General features: G+C 46.4%; 1 protein-coding gene across 1 annotated transcript in view; it reads left to right on the top strand.

Moving 5' to 3' along the window:
• Window positions 1-10,898: 10,898 nt before the first annotated feature.
• SHANK2 (SH3 and multiple ankyrin repeat domains 2) overlaps window positions 10,899-20,244 on the top strand; it is a 480,608-nt gene continuing 471,262 nt past the window's right edge. The window contains exon 1 of the mRNA XM_035013495.1: window positions 10,899-11,284. The gene's annotated coding sequence lies outside the window, so the exon portion shown is untranslated. The remainder of the gene's footprint in view (window positions 11,285-20,244) is intronic.

Below are 20,244 nucleotides of genomic sequence, written 5' to 3'. Positions count from 1 at the left end.
GGGGAGCCCCCAGGGTTCCCTGGGCCACACAATGAGGACCCCTGGAAGAGGCCTGGGACCAGCTGCTTGGACAGGGTGTGGGTTTGAAAGCTGGCTTCGCCCCGTTGTCGGGTGGATGTTTCCAGCGACACCTGTCCCTTTTCTTGTTGTTTAGGATGCATCTGTGAAGTTTAGTTGGGGGCTGCAGGGGGTCATTGGGGGGGTCCCCGCCCCCGAGGGACAGGCCTGCGGATGCAGAGTTTAGGGTGGTGGGATCCAGGCGCAGGGGAGGCAGGCAGCTGGCTCGGTCCACCGCTGGGGTCTGATAGGGGCAGGGCCCTTTGCTATTAAAGGTGTAACTTACTGTAGAAGGTGTCTGAGGTCACCAAAAGCTCAGTTCTGCGGGATGACAGCTGGGGACCCAGGTCAGGCCAGAAGGCTGTTTCAGATCCCCCGTGAGGGTGTCCACGTGTGCTGGCTTGGTCCTCCGTCCTCCCGGGCATTGGCTGGGGTTGTTTTGGGGTGAAGATTGTCCCTGGACCTTGGAGGAGCGGCTCTTGTCATGCCCTGTGTGGGAAAGGTAGCTGGCACTGGCCTGGCCTCTCCCTTCTCCATGCTGCGTCTGGGGCCCTTGGTAGAGGAGGAGCCAGAGGGCCCCCTGAGCCCAGGGGTCACCGAAATAGAAGTCGGTTGTCCTGTGGACCAGGCGCTCAGGTTTTCAGGGGAGGCCCAGTCTCAGGAGGCAAGTGTGCCCCAGGGTCTTGGTGGATGGCGGTACTTTCTCCCCGGTCTGGTGAGGGTCTGACACTTGGCTTCCCTACTAAGCTCTGCAGTCTCTGGCAGGGTGAGGTGGGGACAGCAAAGGCAGCTTTTGAAAATGAGATTAGGGGCGCCTGGGTGGCTCAGTCGTTAAGTGTCTGCCTTCGGCTCAGGTCATGATCCCGGGGTCCTGGGATCGAGCCCCGCATTGGGCTCCCTGCTCACAGGGAGCCTGCTTCTCCCTCTCCCACTCCGTCTGCTTGTGTTCCCACTCTCGCTGTGTCTCTCTCTGTCAAAAAATAAAATCTTTAAAGAAAAATGAGATTAAGCCCTCTGCAGGCAGGGCCCCCACTGTTGTCTGTCTCCATCCTGTCCCCACTGCTCTCAAGCTTGGATAGATGTTTGTCTCTGAAGTGGGCGTTTGTCACCAAGTGGGGAGCAGAGCGCCTACCTGTGTTTACATTCTGTCCCCGCTTTGCCCCCAGCCCTTCTGTCCACAGTAAGGCTCTGACAGTCAGAATTCCCTGCCCGTATTTATGCCATTTGAGGAGGCAGAACTGGGGACTGGGCCCTGGGGTTAAGGGTGGTTTAAGTTCTGGTTTTGGTTTTTGGTTTGTTCCAGATTAAACCCTATGATGCTTTGTTGCTGAATGGTCCTTGGCCAGGCCAGGATGTCAGGGGCCTCATACCTTCTTTGCAAACTTCAGTAGCTTCTTTACACTGTAATTAACAGGTAGACCTTTTCGGCTGAACTTGTAATGGTGTCCGAACATATCTTGACAGGTGTCTCCTGCTCATCCGCTCACAGCGGGGATGGAGGTGGGAGGCCCTAGGAGGAGACTGTCTCTCAGTATGGCTGATTATTAGTGTTTTGGGGCATTGGTTCTTTTTTTTTTTAAGATTTTATTTATTTATTTTAGAGAGAGAGAATGAGAGAGAGAGAGAGCATGAGAGCGGGGAGGGTCAGAGGGAGAAGGGAGCGCTGAGCAGGGAGCCCGGTGTGGGATCCCTGGACTCCAGGATCATGACCTGAGCCTAAGGCAGTTGCCCAACCAACTGAGCCACCCAGGTGCCCCGGGGCATTGGTTCCTGTGTAGTATGAATGCACAAGGCTCCCAGAGCAAGGGTTGACACACCCATGCCCACCCCCCTGCCCAACCCTAGGGAGACTCGAGGTTCCCCAGGCTTCAGCTGAAGGGGGAATGCCTTCTCCAGGGGAGAGGACGTGTTGCTAACCCTCCAGTAGACCTCTTTACTGCTGCCTCTGTGGGAAGGGGACCCAGGGCTGGTAGGAGGCACTGGAGGGTAGGAGACCCCACGAAGGTGTGGACAAGTGTCCTCACCTTGGTTCTCTCTCATGCATCTAGACCGAAATTCATGGTTTCATGTGTTGGTTTGCATGTGTGTCCCCCTCCTCCCTCCACTGGAAGAAAGTCCAGGAGGGTGGGCCCCTTATCTGTTCTGTGTGTCGGTGTGTCCTAGGGCCTGAGGCAGTGCCTGGCATGCACCGCTGATGGGTGCCTCCATGCCAGGCACTGTCCTCGACTTGTTTAAAAAAGTAAAGTATTGGGGAGCTTGGGTGGCTCAGTTGGTTAAGGATCTGACTCTTGATTTTGGTTCAGGTCATGATCTCAGGGTCCTGAGATCAAGTCCCGTGCTGGGCTCCGTGCTCAGCATAGAGTCTGCTTGAGCTTCTCTCCTTTTCCCTCTGCCCCTCTCCTCGCTCGCTCACTCTCTAATAAATAAGTAAATAAAATCTTAAAAAAAGTAAAGTATTTTTATCAAGATATAATTTATATGTCTTACAGATCACCCATCTAAAGTATACAATTCAGTGGTCTTTAATCTATTCATAGAGTTGTGCAACCATGATCATCACTCTCACTTCTAGACGTTTTCATCATCCACCCTTCCAAATCTCAAACCTATTTGTCTTCGCTCCCTGTTTCCTGCATACATTCCCCGGCCCTGGCAACCACTCATCTCCTTTCTGGCTCTGTGGATTTGTCCAATCTGGACATCTCATAGATGTGAAATCCTGTGGTGTGTGGTCTTTTGTGACTGCTTCATTCACTCAGCATACTGTTTTCAAGGTTCATCTGTGATCTGTGTTCTAACACATATCAGCACCCCGTTCCCTTTTCACAGCCGAATAATACTCTGTTGTATGGATCCATCACATTGTATTCATTCCTACGGCAGTGGATGGACATATTGGTTATTTCCACTTTTTGGCTTTTTCGAATCAGCATATGAGTTTTCATGTGGGCACGTGTGTTCATCGATTTTGGGTGTTTACCCAGAACTGGGAGTGCTGGGTCATGTGGTGACCTGATGTTTTACCTTCTGAGGACCTGCCAGACTGTTTCCCACAGTGGGTGGGACACTCCGCATTCTGGGGTTCCCCTTCGCACGCCTCCTCACCAGTTTGTGCTATTATCTGTCTTCTTGAGTGTAGTAATCTTGGAGGGTGTGAGGTGGCATCTTCCTGTTTGTTTAATTTGTATTTCTTCTGTGATGAATGATCTGAGCACCTTCTCATATGCTTGTTGGCCATTTGTATACCTTGCTTGGTGAAATGTCTTTTCAGATCTTTTGCTCATTTTAAATTGTTTTTTGGAGGGCTCCTTTTATTATTTAGTTATAATAATTCTTTAGGTATAAATTTCTTCTCAGATATACAATTTGATGATAATTTGTCCCATTCTTTGGGTTGTCTTTTTTGTTTTGTTGATAGTGTTGTAGAAAGTATGAAAATTTTACATTTTGATGGAGACCATCTGTTTTTTATTTTGGTACTTATTCTTCTAGTGTCACATCTGAGAAGGAATTGCCTAACCTGAGGTCCTGACAATTTATGCTTGTGTTTTCTTCTAAGAGTTTTATGCTATTAACTCTTATATATTTAGGTGTATGATCCATTTGCCTTTTTTTTTTTATTAAAGATTTTATTTATTTGAGAGAGAGACAGAGAGGGTGAGAGAGAGAACATGCGTAGGGTGAGGGGCAGAGGGAGAGGGAGGAGCAGACTGCCTGCTGAGCAGGGAGCCTGACATGGGGCTTGATCCCAGGACCCTCAGATCATGACCTGAGCCAAAGGCGGACACTTAACTGACTGAGCCACCCAGGCGCCCCTGTATGATCCATTTTGAATTAATTTTTTATATGGTGTGAGGAAGGGGTCCAACTTCATTCTTTTGCCTATGGATGTCAGTTGCCCCATCACCATTTGTTGAAAAGATGGTACTTTCCAATTGAATTGGCTGGGCATTCTGGTTGAAAATCAGTTGGCTATAAAAACATGGCATCATTTCTAGACTTTCAAGTCTCTTCCTTTAATCTGTGTTCATTTTTTTTTTTTAAGATTTTATTTATTTATTTGACAGAGACACAGCGAGAGAGGGAATACAAGCAGGGGGAGTGGGAGAGGGAGAAGCAGGCTTCCCGCGGAGCAGGGAGCCTGATTTGGGGCTCGATCCCAGGACCCTGGGATCATGACCTGAGCCGAAGGCAGACGCTTAATGACTGAGCCACCCAGGCGCCCCAATCTATGTTCATTCTTATGCCAGTGCCACATTGTGTTGCTTACTGTTGCTTTGTAGTGGAGTTTTAAAATCAGGAAGGGTGAGTCTTCCAGCCTAGTTTTTTCTTTCTTCAACATACTTTGGCTATTCTGGATCGCTTTAATTTTTATATGAATTTTAGGATCAGCTTATCAACCTCTGCAAAGAAGCCAGCTGGGATTTGGTAGGGATTGTGTTGAGTCTGTAGCTCATTTTGTAAGTATTGCCATCTTAACAATATGAGGTCTTCTGACCCATGAGCATAAGATGCTTTTCCACTTATTAGGTCTTTTTATTTCTTTCAGAAATGTTTTCTGGTTTTCAGATGATAAATTTTCCACTTTTTTGGGTTAGATTTATGCCTAAAACTTTAATTCTTTTTAGTAATATTGTAAATGAATTGTTTCTTAATTTCATTTTCAAATAGTTCATTCTTAGTGTGTAGAGATACAGTTCATTTTTTGTATATTGATCATATATTCTATGATCTTGCTGATCATGTTTGTTCTAATTTTTCAGTGGATTCTTTAGGATTTTCTACATACAAGATTATGTCATCTACAAATAGTGAAAATTTTATTTCTTTCTCTCCAACCTGGATGCTTTTATTTCATTGCCTTGCTTACTTGCCCTGCCTGGAACCTCCAGCACAATGTTGAGTAGAAGTGGCAAGAAAGGACATCAATGTCTTGCTCCTGGTCTGAGGGGGAAATGTCTAGTCTTTCAACGTTGCTTATGATGGCAGCTGTGGGTGTCTTGTAGATGCCGATGATCAGGTTGGGGAAGGTCCCTTTTGTTGTTAGTTTGTTGAGCATTTTATCATGAAGCAGTGCTGGATTTTGCCAAGTGCTTTTTCTACATCTGTTGAGATGCTCAACTCCCTTTTGCCCTTTATTCTGTTAATATGGGGCATTGCATTAATTGATTTTTGGATGTCATACCAGCTTTTCATTCTTGGGATCAATCCTACTTGGTCATGGTTTATAATCCTTTTCATATGCCACTGGATTCAGTTTGCTAGTATTCTGTTCAGTGTTTTGCATGCATATACAAAAGAGATATTGATCTGTAGCATTCTTGTGATGGTATCATGGTAATATTGGCCTCATAAAATGAGTTGGAAAGTGTTCTCTTCTACTTTTTGGCAACGTTTGTGATGAACTGTTATTTAATGCTTCCTTAAAGGTTTGGTAGAATTCACCAGTGAAGCCATCGGGGCCTCGTGCTTTTTGTGTGTGTGCAGTTTTAATTCAGTCTTTACTTGTTATAGGTATGTTTCTTCCTGAGTCACATTTGTTACTTTGTGTCTCCCTGAAATCTGTCCATTTCTGTGTGCAGTTGTTCACAGTGTTGCCTGATCCTCTTTTTTATTTCTGTGAGGTTGGTAGAAATATCCTCTCTTTAATTTCTGAGTTTGGTAATTTGACTCCCCCTCCCCCCTTTTTTCCCCTTGATCAATCTAGCTAAAAGTTTGCCAGTTTCATCCAGCTTTTCAAAGAACCCGATTGTGGTTTCATCGATTTTTCTCTTCTCTTTTACTTTCATTTCACCCTTTTATTCCTTCCTCCCCCTGCTCACTTTAGTTTGTTGCTTCTTTTCCAGTTTTGTCAGGTGGGAGGATAAGTTATTGATTTGAGATCTTTGCTCTTTTGAATGTATACATTTACAACTGAAAATCTTTTTTTTTTTTTTTTTAATGTTAATCCCCATACATTACATCAACTGAAAATCTTTTAAGGACTGTTTTTGCTCTATCTTGTAAGTTTTGCTATATTTTGTTTTCTTTTTCACACATTTCAAATATTTTCTAGTTTCTTTCTTTTTTTTTCCTGTCTTCATATTTTCCACTTTCCCTGTGTGTTGTTCAATTTCCACATATTCATAAATTTCTAATTTTTTTCTTCTCTTATTGACGTGTAATTTCATTCTGTTGTGGCTGGAGAACATTCTTTGTATGATTTCAGTCCTTTTTACATTCATGGAGGCTTTTTTAATGGTTTAACATGTGGTCCGTCCTGGAGAATGTTCCACGTGCACTCAAGAAGAATGTGTGTTCTGCTGTCCTGGGGTGAAGCGTCATATCGGGGTCTGTTTGGTTGCTCTAGACTCTTAGGATCCAACAGTAAATCAGAGACACAAATATACTCCTGCGCTGGAGGGCCAGCATTCAAGCCAGGGGAAACAAACACTGAGCTCCTGATAATACAGGAGCCTCTGTGCCATCCAGGAGAGAAGGAGCTCTTGCTTCTGGGGGCCTGGAGGGAAGGGTGGTTGCACTTTTCAGGAGGGTGGTCAGGGCAGGCCTCCTGGAGAAGGTGGCCCCTGAGCAAAGACTTGAGGGACATGAAGGAAGCAGCACATGATAAGCAAAGAATTTAATGGAAATTGATGTGAAAACACTATATTGCACTTAACACTTCGTAAGTTGTGGTAAAATATGCATAACATAAAATTTACCATCTTAACCGTTTTTTTTAAGTGTGCCGTTCAGTGGCTGTAAGCACATTTACATTGTTGTACAACATCCCTGCCATCTGTCTCCAGAACTCTCCATCTTCCCAAACTGGAACTCTGTCCCGTTGAACATTAACTCCCTTCCCCCAGCCTCGGCACCCACCATCCTGCTTTCTGTCTCTGTGAGTTTGACTCCTCTAGGGACCTTGTGGGGGTGGAATCCTGCAATATTTGTCCTTTTGTGTCTGGCTTATTTCGCTCAGCATCGTGTTCTCCAGGTCCGTCTGTGTTGTGGCAGGTGTCAGAATGCCCTTCCTTTTTTAAGGCTGAGTAATACTCCATTGTGTGGACGGACTGCGTCTTGTTTATCCATGTCTCTGTGGATGGACACACGGGTGCTTTTGTCTTTTGGCTGTCGTGGATACCGTTGCTGTGAACACGGGTGTGCAAGTTCCTGTTCAAGTTCTTGCTTTCAAAAAGCACGTTTTACTCAGGGAAATACAAATCAAAACCACAGTGAGATACCACCTCACACCGGTCAGAATGGCTAAAATGAACCAGTTGGGAAATGACAGATGTTGGCGAGGATGTGGAGATAGGGAAACCCTCTTAAATCATTGGTGGGAATGCAAGCTGGTGCAGCCACTCTGGAAAACAGTATGGAGGTTCAAAAAGTTGAAAATAGAGCTACCCTATAACCCAGCAATTGCCTACTGGGTATTTACCCCGAAGATACAAGTGTAGGGATCCAAAGGGGTACCTGCACCCCAATGTTCATAGCAGCAATGTCCGCAATAGCCAAACTATGGAAAGAGCCCAGATGTCCATTGACAGATGAGTGGATAAAGAAGATGTGGGATATATATTCAATGGAATATTATGCAGCCATCAAAAAGGGAAATCTTGCCATTTGCAACAATGTGGATGGAACTAGAGGGTATTATGCTAAGCGAAATAAGTCAATCAGAGAAAGATAATTATCATATGATCCCATATGTGAAATTTAAGAAACAAAACAGGATTATAGGGGAAGGGAGGGAAAAATAAAACAAGATGAAATCAGAGAGAGAGAGACAAACCATAAAAGACTCTTTTCTTTTTTTTTTTAAGATTTTATTTATTTGACAGAGAGAGCACAAGCAGAGGGAGAGAGAGGGAGAAGCAGGCTCCCTGCTGAGCGGGGAGCCCCATGTGGGACTTGATCCCAGGACCCTGGGATCAGGACCCGGGCTGAAGGCAGCCACTTAACCGACTGAGCCACCCAGGCGTCCCCATAAAAGACTCTTAATCTCAGGAAACAAACTGAGGGTTGCTGGAGGGGAGGTGGGTAGGGGATGGGGTAACTGGGTGATGGGCATTAAGGAGGGCACGTGATGTAATGAGCACTGGGTGTGATATGCAACCGATGAATCACTGAACCCTATGGATCAAGGCAAGGCCCACCTGGTCTTGGGATTCCAAAGCTGAGACTGTCCTGCCCACCTGCCTCACCCAGCAGAAAGAGGCCCACCTTTCTTCTCAGGTCTGGGGACAAAGAAGGGGTGCCCTGTATGTCGGAGAAATTGTGGCGTATGACTCCTGTCCTTGCCGGTGTTCCCATTCCCCCAGGAGGACACGTGCTGCTTCTTGGGAACCCAGTGTCTCACCTTTGTGGGTTCAGCCTAGGTTTAGGGCGGGACTGAGGATGGTGCTGTGTCAGAGGGAGAAGGGGGACAGAATGTCTCCTGCAGACTGTAGCTCATTAACTAATTGGGTGCTTTCTGATTGATTGCCTCATGACCCGAAACGTGGGTTGGTTGAGCAATGTACTGTTTACCCATTTGATGAGCTGCCAACATTGGGGCGTGTTTGCTGGTCCAGTGGGACTTGGGGTGGCCTGTGCGGGGCAGGGGCAGGTGGGCGAGGGCACGCCTGCTCACTGGAAGCTTTATCTCGGTGGCATTGTGATTAATAGCTACTTAGAAAACTCTCCCGTGTCCTCACGTAGCTCTAGATTGTGCATTTTCGCCGCCGTGTAGTATTTCATGGAATGCTGAACCTGGTGACTCCGAGGCTGTTTTCTGTTTCTCTTTCAGCCTATGCTGCAGGGAATGTCCTCATCCAGGGCAGCTCTTCCCAGGGTCTGCGGCCTGGGGGGACAGGGGTGCCGCTTTCACGGATATCCCCCGGATTGCTCTCTGGGGGGCTGTACCAAGCTGTAGTCCCACCCTTGTGGTGTGAGAGCTTGCTGCCTTCTGCTTGGCCAGACCTGATGGGCGGGACTGGACATTCTGTCCCTTTGCATTTCCTTGGATCCACTGGGTATCTCCCAGCTCATGGGCCACTCAGCTTTCCGGTCCTGAATTTCCCGAATTCCATTTTCTTTACCTTGGGTCGTTTGTCTGCCTTTTGCTGATTTGAATAGCAAAGAATATACACTCTTTGTATATTCTGGATACACCTTCCATCTGGTTTGGCTTGGGTTTTCACTTAGCTTGCGGCGTGTAGCCCGTGGTGCGGAGAGGCTTTACACTTGGATGTGGTCCGAGTCCTCTTCTTTTCCTGTGTGCATTCTCTCTTCCGGGTCGTCCCACCTCCTGTGAGCTCTTCTGCCATCGCCATGTTTTGCTTTTCATTTGTTTTTCTTGTTTTGATCCCATCTGTCTCTTTCCCCACAGAGTGATCTGCCCCAGCCCCTGATGGCGTTGTCCACCGCCCCAGTCACGGGCTCAGCTCCCAAGCTTGTATGGGGACTGGTTTCGGGCTCACCCTTCACTTATGTTGGTGTCTTGATCCTGGCTCTCGGGTGCATACTGTGTGGTCACACTTGCTTTCAAAGCAGCTTTGATCCTTGGCTGTATTATCTCTGTTAGAACTCGCAGCCACGTTGCAAAGTACTCATTTTGTGGTCGAGAGAAGGGCCCCCGCCTGGCCAGCGTGCAGCAGAGCGGACCTGACTCGGGCCCCCGACCTGGTGCTCAGTCCGTGCGGGGTGGTGCCTCGTCTTCAGTGTCTGGGACACACGCGTCCCCTGCTGAGGGGACCCAGGCCAGCACCCAGCAGTCCCGTCTCTAACTGTGCCACGGAGTATGGCAGCCGCCAGCCTCACGTGGCCACCGAGCACTTGCGACGTGGCTAGTGCCACACGTTGAAATAATATTTTGCATGTATTGGGTTAAACAAAATATATTATGAATATTGATTTCAACAGTTTCTCTTTCTTTGATTTTAGAAACGTGGCCACCCTTTAAAATGGCATTTGGGGGCGCCTGGGTGGCTCAGTCGTTAAGCGGCTGCTTTCGGCTCAGGTCTTGATCCCAGAGTCCTGGGATCGAGTCCCACGTCGGGCTCCCTGCTCGGGAAGCCTGCTTCTCCCTCTCCCGCTCTCCCTGCTTGTGTTCCTGCTCTCGCTGTCTCTGTTAAATAAATAAATAAAATCTTTAATAAATAAATAAATAAATAAGTAAAAATAAAATGACGTTTGGTGCTCGAGTTACGTGGTTGTTGGACAGTGGTCGTTTGTAGCATTCCTTAATGGGGGTGAAATCATCTTCCTCGTTTCTTGTCCCCTGCCCCCCCAGGCCCTCCCGCCTTGTCCCCCTCACCCCCCGTCTTGTTCTCAGGTAGAGCCCCCTTCCCTGTAGATGAGTTTCCTGTGATTCAGCAGCCAAGAGTCTTCATTGGAGGTGAGGAGGGGGAGGTGTGAGACCCTCCATCCCTGCAGCCTCTACCCCAGGACGGGGCTCAACGCCCCTCCCAGCCCCAAGAGGGCAGGGAGTCGGGAGTGTTGGTGTCCAGAGGCTCGGAAGGCTGGAAATGCTGGGCCTCTGGAAGGCCAAGAGCCCTGGCCGGGGTCCTAGTGGGTCTCATGCTGGATCCCAGGCCCCTGGGGCCCAGCAGCTTGCCCCTGCCCCTGGCCGAGACTCTTCGCTTAGACAGAGCAAGTGAAAGAGTTTCGGGGTTTACTCTCCTAAAGAATTAGGTTCTTACCTGAAGTCTGGGAATAGTATTTAACACTCATTGCTGGCTCTAGACATTCAGACAGCTTTCTGCCCCACACTGGGGTGTCCTCGCTGCTCTGAGACTGTCGGGGTTATGTGGCCACCTGAAATCTGCAGGACTCCCTGGGCCCAGCTGCACGGTCAGTGGCCCGGGGAGGGCTTAGTGCTTTGCCCAGAGAAAGGAAATGCCTCTGAGCTAATGGGCCATCTGTCCGGATACGTGATGCCCCACATTTTAAGACAAAAATGATTTCTTTACAAGGCTTACTTACTTAATTACATCATAATAAATAAAGTCTTGTTAAGTATTTCTATGAACAGCACCATCACATAGCATAAACCATATATTTGTAGTGGCTTGACTAAACATTTTATTTTATTTTTTGCTGTGCATTTTGTCCCCAGGACTCATTTATCGTATATGTGGAAGTTTGTACCTCTGGACCCCCTTCCACCACTTTGCTCACCACCCACCCCCTGCTCCTGGCAACCGTCAGCCTGCTGTCTGTGTCAATGAGTTAAGTTTGGTTTTTTATTTAGATCCCACAGGTGAGTGAGATCATACGGTAATTGTCTTTCTCTGTCTGGCTTTCTCTGTCCCTCCCTGCTGGCCCTGGGGCCCCTGAGCTCTGTTACCCATGTGCACTGGGAGAGGTGACAGGTGGCAGTCTGTCTGTCACAGGGAGGGCCCCGTGGGGGTTCCCAGCGGGGCTGACTTTCCATTGTCCGTCCCCCTGGAGCTCTGGATGGTGGGCTGGGGGGTGGTAGACTGTGCTTTTCTGTGTGGGCCTGCTCCACCCTCACGGGGATTTTCCGGACATGGATGTGCTTTTCTTCAGTCTAGATTTTAACCTGCCATCTTTTGCTGAAGCTGGAGAAGAGTGGGCCTAGGAGGAGAGGGAATATTCATTAAGTTAATAATTCGATAGAGAGTCCTTTCTAGGAAGTCTGCAGTATGGAGGGGTAGGGCCTCTGCTGCTGGAATAATCTGGGTGAAATCCACTTGGCCGCATGCTGCCTACACATCACTGGTGACCGTGGTGTTGCTTGATCCTTAACTGCTCTGATCCCCCATTTCGTGATCCGGAGAATAGAGAGAGCAACCCCACCGAGTAAGTAACGATTAAATTGAGGGCTGTGTCCCCTAACTAACCTTTGCTGCATAATCAACCCCTGTAAACCTTGGGGTAAAACTGTATTTCAGGACCTGATGGTAAATACTTGACACTTGCATGCCATTCATTCTCTCTACAACTTTGCTGTTGTAGTGAAAAAGCAGTCAAAGGCAATATGTAAATGAATGTACACAACTGTGCACCAATAAAACTTTATTTGCAAAAACAAGCTGAGGGCCGGATTTGGCCCACAAGCAGTGGGCCCCTGATTTATTTATCTCACGAGTCTGCAAGTTGGTCATTTGAGCAGGGCTCAGCTGGTCCATTCTCGGGATCTGCTGAGTCCACCAGTGTTCAGGTGGTGGGCAGGTCTCACTCTGTGTCTGGAGGTCGACTGGCTGTCGATCTGTCTCATCACCCGGCAGCCTAGCCCGGCTCAGTCTCCTGTTGGTCTCGGGGTTCCCAAGGGCAGCGGGAGAGAGCAAGCTGCTGAGTCCCGCATCACATTTCTGTTGTGCTTTGCTCTTGCTGACTTAGCCAAAGTGAGCTGAATGACCAAGTCCCGGGTCCTTGGGAGAGGACTTTGCCGATGGAAGGTCCAGGGAGGAGGAGCGGATTAGCCGAGAGGGAACCCTGGTGCGGGTTTGTTAGCCTGTCTGTGCTGTCCCTCCCAGCTGCTCCATTATTCTTGCCGTCGGATCACAGAAGGCTCACGCACACCCCGCAGAGCTGCCAGGTTGGGTTTCGGGCTTTGACTGGTCACGGTGCAGGCGCGATTAATATTTTAACGTGGCTCCTGAATAATTGTACACGGTAACCGTGAGTAAGCCGACGTGACCTGCCCTATCATCTGGTGACTGAGCACAGGAGGCACGGGAGATTTAAGAGCATTCTGTGGACGTGGCGGGGCCCCGCCGTGCATGTGTGCCCCCGGCCCACGGCCACCTTCCTGCCCCATCGTGCTTTTTGGATTTCCCTCGGAGGGAGACGAGGAGGCAGGGCAGGAAGAGGCAGAAGGGGCATTCAGGGGACCTCGCTCAGGTCCTGGCTGTGACCCCAGGCCTCGGTTTCCTTATCAGAGGAGGAAGCAATCAGATAAAGCCACATTTTTGCCAGCTGGGCTTTGGCCCTGTGTAGACCACAGGGAGGTGGTGTCCGTCCACACCCTGGCTGATCCCCGCAGGTGGTGTGAAGTCACCTTCGGAGCCCAGCTGGGGCAGAGGCTGAAGGTGAGAGATTTCCTCCTCCGTCCCCACCCTGGAAACGTTGGCACACGCCCGCCCGCTGTCTTGCAAAGCTGCGTCCCCTCCCCCGGGCCCCGGCCGCCCCCCGTCGGCTTTCCGCCCGTGTGGCTGTGCCTGTTCTGGACATTCGTGTCTGCGGCTTGTGTGACGTGAGATCATTTGTCTGGCTTCTCTGGTGGCAGCAGGTTGACGAGCCTCACCTGCCGCAGCGTGCGCCTGGGCCCCCTTCCTTTTCAGGGCTGCGTCCCATTGCGTGGCGCCGCTGGCCCGCATCTTGTGGTCCGTTCACCTGTCGGCGGACCTTTGGTTGCTTCGGCCTTGTGGCTGCCGTGGTCGCGCTGCTGTGAGCCTGCAGACACGGGCTTTTGTTTGAACACCTGCTTTCACGTGGGGACCCTCAGACTCCCCGCTCGGGAAGGAGCTGCTGTGTGGGGCTCTTCCAGCTGCTTTTTGAGACACCAGGAGGGCGTTGACATTTCCCCATTTTGTGGGGGTCCTATTTGGGGCCCTGGGCTCCCTCGTCTAATCCCACCGCTCCTGGGATGGCATCGTTATTTGTTGCCATTCTAGAATCAGCAGGAGCATGGGCAGCCGGCGGGCTGTGCAATCAGACCGACTCCAGAAACCATGACCCTACTGTGCCTTCCAGAAGAGGCCCCCGGGCCTGGGCCAGGCTGGGTCTGTCTGGGGTGCATGGCCAGTGTCGGCTTCCTGGGGCCTGGGCTGCCCCCCCCAGCCCCCCACCCCTGGCCCGGGACGCGGGGGCCACTTGCTCCTTGGGAACGCTGCACAGTTACGCTCTCCATCTCCCTGGGAATGATGAGCACTTCTAAAAATAGAGGCAGATGGCAGAAGGTTAACATTTTTAAATAGTTCAACAATAATTTACTTATTCTCTGTGGGGCCCAGGGAGGATCACTTGGAAATGGATGCTTTTAAAATTTCCTAGAACCCGGTCAGTGCTTCCATGTTTCTGGCAATGTATTGGGATGTATTTCGTAGACCATACAATTCCCACTTGAAGTGTATGATGCTGTGTTCCTTTCATGTTCACAGGATTGTGCAGCCACCACCACGATCATTTTGGAACATTTTCTTCTCCCCCCCCAACAAACCCCATGCCCATTAGCCACTGCTCCCCGTTCGCATCCCCCTCGTCCCCCCCCAGCCCTTGCAGCATGGGGTCATCTGACTCGCTGCTGGTTTTGCTGGGCAGCACGTGCTCACGCATGCTGCAGTGTGTGCCCGAGCTTCCTGCCCTCTTGCAGCTGAGCGGTGTTCTGGTGCGTGCCTGGACCACACTTTATGGATCCGTTCATCATTTGGTGGACACTTGTGTTACTTCCACTTTTTGCTTATTATAAATAGCGCCGCTGTGAACACTGGTGTGGATGTGTGGTTTTGGTTGGGTTTAGGCATAGCCTGGGAGTGGAATTTCGTGTCCTGGGTCACACGGTAACTCTCTTTAACTGCTTTTTGTTTTGTTTTCCACGTGTGCTTTTAAAAATAATAAACCTTTTCCATTTTAAATAATTGCAGTTGTGAGAAATAACACAGAGATAGTTAATCCCCCATAACCCCCTGTACCTTTTACCCAGTTGATCCCCAGCAGCAAAATCCTGCAAAACCGCACTGCCTTCCTATGACCAGGGCGCTGGCAACGATGCCACAGAGATACAAGTATTTCCATCAGCACTGGGAGCATCCCTTGTGCCACGCTTTCCTAGCCGCAGACCGCCCCCTGCCCCCAGCTCGCCGCCCGGGCGGGCCGCTGATCTGCTCTCCATCTCTGTCATTTTGTCATTGCGACAGTCGTGCAGAGTGGAATCCCACAGCACACGGGATTGGCTTTCGGGATTGGCTTTCCTCACTGGGCGTAGCTGCAGAGGTTGCTGTGTGTGTCCACGCTTCTCCGTGGCACGTACGCATCAGCGTGTGTAACCGCTCAGCCTTTGGGGGCATCTGGGTTATTGGCACTTTCTGGCTGTTGTGAATAAAGCTGCTGCAAACGTTAGTGTGTAAGGTTTTTGGTTGAACACACACCCTCATTTCTCTAGGATAAATGCCCTGAGTGCAAGCTCTCTGGGTCATATGATTGTTGCACGGTTAGATTCTTAAGAAATTGCCACATTTTCCCCGAAAGCTTGCATTGTTCGACATCCCCACCAGCAGTCCCGGTTTTTGTGTTCTCACACCAGCGTTTGATGTTAGGTTAGCCGTTTGGACAGGTGCGTAGTGATGTCTCGCTGCTTTGACACACATTCCGTTAGTGGTGACGGGGCTGAGCGATCCGCCGTCTGGCTGTCATCCTTCGTGAAGTGTCTCTTCACGTCTTCCGTTCATGCTTTAACTGAACTGTTAAGTTTTGGGAGTTTTTTTCACTATAGCCTCTAGTCCTTTGTTAGCTACGTCGTTTGCAAGCATTTTCTCCTGGTCTGTGATTTGTATTTTCATCCTCGTAACAAGTCTTTCAGGGACGAGAGGCTTGTCCAGTTTATCCATTTTTTTGTGTGTGTGGCTTGTGCTTCTGACATCTAGTCTGAGAACTGGTTGCCTTGTCCTAGATCCCGAAGATTTTCCTCCTATGAGAAAGTGTTGTTTTTCTGAAATGTTGATAGTTCACATTTTACACTTACATCTCTGATCCATTTTGAGTTACGGTCATTATTTTGCCTATTGATGTCCAGTTGCTTAGGCACTATTTGTGCAAAGGTTGTCCTTCCTCCACTGAATTGCTTCTAGACCTTTGTCCAGAATCAGTTGGGCTGTTTGTGGATCTGTTTCTGGGCTCTCCGTTGAGGTCTGTTGATCTGCGTGCCCATCCCTGCACCAGGGCCACACAGTCTGATCACAGTCACTGCATAGTAATCTTGAAATTAGGCAGACGGACTCCTCTCACTTTATTCCTTTTCAAGTTTGTTTTAGTTATTCTCATTCCTTTGCCTTTCCATATGTTTTAGAATAATACTGCCTATATCTACAAAAAACTTGCTGAGTTTTTGTTTGAAATGCGTTCTACCTGTTGTCGATTTGGGAAAAGTGACATCTTGACTATGTTGAGTTGTCCAATCCATGAATGTGGTATGTCTCTTCTTTAGATCTTCTCTGATTTCTTTCCCCAGTGTTGTGTAGATTTCAGCAGACAAGTCTTGTACATGTTTTGTTAGATTTACACCTCAGTATTTCATTAGTTTTGTGCAATTATAGATGGTGTTGTATTTTAAATTTTGGTGTTCATGGCTAGCATATGGGTATATTGTTGACATTTATATGTTGACTTTGTATCTTGGGACTTCATTCAACTCACTTATTATTTTCAGAAGGTTTTTCTTAGTAGGTTCCTTGGGATTTTCTACAATCATGTCATCTGAAAATGGGGACAGTTTTGTTTCTTTTTCCCAATCTGTTTGCTTTTTATTTCCTTTTCTTGCCTTATTGCATTTGATAGAACATCTGCCACTAAGTTCAATAAGAGTGATGAGAGCAGACTTCTTTGCTTTTGCAGATGGCACTTTATATCAAGTTGGGGAAGTTCCCCTCCTTCTATTTTGGGGAGCGTTTTTGTCATAGATATGATGTTGAATTTTGTCATATGCTTATTCTACATTGATTGATATGATTGTGTGATTTTTCTTCTTTAGCCTGTTGAAATAGTGTATTAGATAGATTGTTTTTTTTAAGTATGTATTTATTTTAGAGAGAGAGAGTGTGTGCATGAGTTGGGAGAGGGGCAGAGGGAGAGAATCCTCAAGCAGATTCCCTGCTGAGTGTGGAGCCCCATGCGGGGCTCGTTCTCAGGTCCCTGAGATCATGACCTGAGCTGAAATCTAGTGTTGGATGCTCAACTGACTGAGCTATCCAGGCACCCCATATTGATTCTTTAAAAAAATATTGAGCCAACCTTGCGTTCCTGGAATAAACCCCAACTGGTCATGGTATATAATTCTTTTCATATATTGCTAAATTCTGTTTGATAAAATTTTGCTTAAGATTTTTACATCTATATTCATAAGGGATATTAACCTATAGTTTTCTTTTGTATTCTCTTTATATGGTTTTAGTATCAGGGTAATACTTGTTCCATAAAATGTATTGGGAAGTATTTCCTCCTATTCTGTTTTCTGCAAGAGAGTGTGTAGAATTGGTATTAGTTCTTGTTTAAACATTCACGGAATTCTCCAGTGAAACCATTTAGAGGTTCATTTTTTATTCCAAAACTGGGAGCTTTAAAATTATGGATTCAATTTTCTTAATACTTATAAGTGCTATTCAAATTACCTATTTCATTTTGGATGAGTTGAGGTAGTTTGTATTTCATAGTACTCCTTTGCTATCTTTTTGATAATAAACACCCCTCCAGTGTCTGTAATTGTATCTTCATTTCATTTCTGGTATTGGTAATTCGTGTCTCTGTTCTTTTCTTTGTCAGTCTTGCTAGAGTTTTGTCAATTTTATGGACTTTTTATAAAGAACCAGCTCATTGTTTCATTGTTTTTCTCTATTTTTCTGTTTTCAGTTTTCTCCACTCTTATGATTATTATATCCTTCCTTTTGCTTGCTTTGGATTTATTTTCCTCTCCTTTTGCTCACTTCTTGAGATAGGAACTTAGACTTTGATTTGAGATTATTCCTTTTTTTCTGATGTATGCATTTAGTGCTCTAAATATTTGTCTTAGTGCTTTAGCTGTGTCCCACAAAGTTTTGTATGCTTTTCTCTTTTGTTTTCATTCAGTTCCATGTATTTACAAAATTTTCCTTTTAAATTCTTTCTTTAATGCATGAATTATTTATTTATTTATTTATTTATTTATTTATTTATTTATTTTTTAAAAGATTTTATTTATTTATTTGACAGAGAGACAGTGAGAGCAGGAACACAAGCAGGGGGAGTGGGAGAGGGAGAAGCAGGCTTCCTGCTGAGCCAGGAGCCCGATGTGGGACTCGATCCCAGGACCCTGGGATCATGACCTGAGCCGAAGGCAGTTGCCCAACCAACTGAGCCACCCAGGTGCCCTGCATGAATTATTTAGAAGTGTGCTTATATTTATAGTTTTAAACTATTTGGAGATTTCTGTTACCTTTCAGTTATGGATTTCTAATTTGAATCGGTTGTGGTCAGAGAACATATTATGTATGATTTCTTTTTTTTTTTTTAAAGATTTTATTTATTTATTTGAGAGAGAGAATGAGAGGGGGGGGAGGGTCAGAGGGAGAAGCAGACTCCCCGCTGAGCAGGGAGCCCATGCGGGACTCGATCCTGGGACTCCAGGATCATGACCCGAGCCGAAGGCAGTCGCTTAACCAACTGAGCCACCCAGGCGCCCATGTATGATTTCACTTTTAAATGTGTTGAGGTTCTTTTATGTCCCTGGGCATGGTCTGTCTTGCTATATGTTCCATGAGCACTTTGGAAAGAGTGTATATTCTGCTGTTATTGAGTGGAAGGTTCTATGAATATCACTTAGAATCTGTTGGTTGAGCTCTTCCACATCCTTGCTGACTTTTCTGTCTAGTTATCTATTTTTGAGATGGGGGTGTTGAAGTGTGCAACTGTAATTGTGGATTTGTTTCTTTTTCCTTTCAGTTCTATCCATTTATGTTTTATGCATTTTCCTCCTCTGTTGTTTGTTGCATATACACTTGAGGTTGCTATGCTTCTTGGTGGATTGACGTTTTGTCACTATATAATGTTCCTCTCTGTGGTAGTTTTCTTTGTTCTGAAGTCTACTTTATCTAATGTCAATATAGCCATGCCTACCTTCCTGTGGTTAATGTTTACATATTTTTACATCCTGACTGTGTATCTATTTGAAGTGAATTTTTGTAGACCTAACATAATTGGGTCTTTTAAAATCTCTTTAGTCCATTTGGCCCATCTCTGTCATTTAAATCGTATATTTTGACCATTTAGCATTAATGTAATTATTGATGTGTTAAGGCTTAATGTCTGTCATTTTGTTTTTTGTTTTATGTTCTCTCTGTTCTTATATCCATTATCTTTTTTCTTGTGGGTCATTTGAATATTTTTAGAATTCCACTTGGATTTACCTGTAATTGTTTTTGAGCTTTCCATAGCTTTCTAAGTGATTGCTCTAGGCATTATATTCTGTATATATAACTTTACCACCATCTGGTGTGATACCAGTTTGAGTGAAATATACAAACCTTACTTTCTTTTATGTCTCTTTACCCTCCCCCACTTACAACATAACTGTCTTAAATATTTTCTCTACATACATTTAGAACCAAATCTGATTGCATTGTAATTTTTGCTTCAACTGTTAACCATAATTTAGAAAATTTGAGAGGAGAAGAAGAGCCTATTGTATTTATTCATATTTTTGCTTACTGTGTTCTTTTTTCCTTCCCAGAGTTCTAAGATTCCTTCTTTTATTGTTTCCTTTCTGTTTAAAGAGCTTTCTTTAGCCATTCTTTTAGGATAGGTCTACTGATGGCAAATTCTCTTGGTTTCCTTTAATCTAAGAATATCTTGATTTTCTGTTTATTCTTACAGGATATTTTTGCTGGATATAGAATTCTAGACTGATCGTTCTTTTCTTTCATTACTCCAAATATATTGTGTGTGGCCTCCATGGTTTCTGATGAGAAATACACTATTACTCCAGTTATTTCCCCACTGTACATAAGGTATCATTTTTCTCTGCCTGCTTTCAAGATTTTCCTCTGTTATTAGTTTTCAGAAGTTTAATTATGATGCATCTTTTTTTTTTTTTTTTTAAACATTTTCTCTATTTACTTGTCAGAGAGAGAGCGTGCATAAGCAGGGGCAGCAGCAGGCAGAGGGAGAGGGAGAAGCAGGCTCCCCGCTGAGCTGGGGGCCCGATGCAGGACTCGATCTCAGGACCCTGGGATCATGACCTGAGCTGAAGGCAGCCGCTTAACCAACTGAGCCACCCAGACGTCCCGAATTATGATGCATCTTGGTGTGAATTTCCTTGGGTTTATTCTATTTGGGATTTGATAAACTTTCTTGAATCTGTAGGCTTATGTCTTTTCCCAAATTTGGGATGTTTTCAGTTGTTATATTTTTGAGTACTTTTTCAGATCCCTCCCCCCCTTCTCTTTTTCTGATGAAGTTATAGGCTCACTGGTCCCTGAGGCTCTGTTTATTTTTAATTTTTCATCTGTT

This window comes from Mirounga leonina, unplaced genomic scaffold (genome assembly GCF_011800145.1).
Source record: "Mirounga leonina isolate KUSES-001 unplaced genomic scaffold, KU_Mleo_1.0 Mir_166, whole genome shotgun sequence".
In the NCBI taxonomy this organism is placed as follows: Eukaryota; Metazoa; Chordata; class Mammalia; order Carnivora; family Phocidae; genus Mirounga; species Mirounga leonina.
The sequence above is the reverse complement of the archived record's forward strand: the minus strand, read 5'-3'. Positions and strand labels throughout refer to the sequence as shown.